Source organism: Chinchilla lanigera, unplaced genomic scaffold (assembly GCF_000276665.1).
Source record: "Chinchilla lanigera isolate Chin_1 unplaced genomic scaffold, ChiLan1.0 scaffold00147, whole genome shotgun sequence".
NCBI lineage: Eukaryota > Metazoa > Chordata > Mammalia > Rodentia > Chinchillidae > Chinchilla > Chinchilla lanigera.
In genome coordinates, this window is record NW_004955548.1 from 425,181 (window position 1) to 427,473 (window position 2,293).

A 2,293-nucleotide genomic window follows, 5' to 3' on the forward strand; every position below is an offset into this window, starting at 1 on the left:
TTTGCACCCTGTTGGTGATTTCTTTTGATGTGCAAAAACTTTTCAATAAGATGAGATCCCAGTTGTTGATTCTTTGAAGTATTTCCTGTGCAGTTTGGTGTTGTCACTTTTTGAATATTGTGAATAATACTACCATAAATATTCATGTATAAGTTATTTTTTCTTTGCTTGGTTTTTAATTTTTTAAGGACAGGTTCTCACTATGCACTCCAGGTTGGGCTTGAACTTACTATGTAATCCAGGTTGGGCTTGAACTTGTTCTGATTCTTGTGCCTCCCAAGTGCTAGAATTACAGACATGCATCATCATGCCTGACTTTATGTGTAAATTTTTGTGAAAGTGCATGTTTTTGTTTTTCTTCACTATAAACCTGAAATATTTATATTTTTGATGAATCGCAAAAATATTCCACAGTAACAGCAATAATTTAGATTCCCACCAACAATCTATAATGGTTCTCGTTTCATAATAGTCTTGTAAACAATTGGTAACTTTTAGGATTTTTATATTTATCATCCTCTTGAGTGGTAAATTGCTTTGATTTGCATTTCCCTAATTACTAATGATATTGAGCATCTTTCAATGTGATTGCTGGATATTTGCACAACTTATTTGGAGAAATATCTATTCAAGTACTTTATCCATTTCTTAATTTGTGTCATTTTGTTGTTGAATTGTAAGAGTTCTGTGTATATCCTGGGTATTAATCTCTTATCAGATATATGATTTCCAATCAACTCTTCCTAATCTGTAGGCTCTGTTTTAAACATTTTAGATAATGTCCTTTGATACCCTAAGGTTTTTAACTTCAGTGAAATCTATCTAGTTTTCTCTTGTTGTTTGTGCTTTTGCTGTCTCGTTTAAGAATGTATAATCAAATCCAAGGTCATAAAGATTTATTCTTTTGGTTTCTTCTAAGTTTTTTATCGTTAGCTCTTACATTTAGGTCTTTGATTCATTTTGAATTAGGTTCGTTCACAGTATAATCTCAAATACTTTAATACATTTTAAGATTCTTTCAATGAAGAACATAGTACATTGTTACTCAGAAAGAGGAAAGACAGAATTCTGTTACTTGTAGTTCCAAACTAAAGACTACCAGAGAGGACCTCATAGGGGTTTGCATGTGAGTAACAGTGAATTGTAGTTGTAAAGAATTGTATATGTATGGCAAAGTGGGGAGACTAGCTAGGTTTGATTAGATTTCTGCCAATTGGCTAATTTCTGAGGCTCCAAGAAAAGTCTCTTCCTAGCTGTATCGTATCAGGGCAATTAGGGCCATTGTCCAGTAGCATAAACTGTGAACACTTAATAAAAGAAGTGGGTGGAAAATGGAGTTAATTCAAATACCAAAGAAAAAGAATGGACAGGCCTCTCCCGAGGGCCTCAAAATTGCGTCAAGACCCCATTAATACAAAAGAAATATAGCAGTTGTCCTCTTGATACCTTCACAGCCATTTTGAGCTCAATTATTTTGAATATTTGTGAGGCACAAATACTAGAGAAGACTTTCAGATATTAGGGCATAAGTTGTAGCAACAGAAAAAATGTTTTAATATAAGAATAAAAATAGCCCCTCCCATTGTGGCCACTGGGATCCAGAAGAACAGCCTGGGAAGGCCCAGAGGTGGGCCCCTCCCTTCCCTACTGCTGGGATCCAGGTGAACTGTGTGGGAAGACACAAAGGCCAGAGGGAATGTCAGCTACACAGTAGGGCCCCTGGTCAGGGTGCACAGGATGGACAGCGTGAAATTGTCAGAAGCAACAGTAACAATATGTGCCAACAGGTGGTAGTTAGTTGAACTGACATTGTGCTTGGCAACAAAGAAACACAGAATAGAAGCAGATGTGGGGGGTTCCCCTTTTCTCGCTTTTTTTTTCTTTCTTTTCCTTTTTTCTTTTTCTTTTACTTTTTCTTACCTTTTTTGTTTCTTTTAAAGAGTTCTGGGGAGAACTCCAGGCACAAAAAGCTAATCCCATCCCCCAAACCCAGAGACCAAGTTTAGATAATCCCTTGCTTACTCCTTCATTCTTTCTCTTGCGCCCTCTACTCTAGTTTCTCAAAGCTTGCATGATCATCTGTTGTCCTCCAGCCTGGCTTCTAATTCCTTTTCAGTTATCTTTGTTTTATCTATTATCTTTCTTAAATTTTGCCACCACAGGGTAAAGCCACTCCTCCAAGGGGAAGCACTCTGCATACAAGCTCCTAATTTAGCATCGGTTGTGTAATATAATTGTAGATTTTGCTCCTATGGTTAAAGGTACAAAATTAATAATTACCACAGTTTATTAA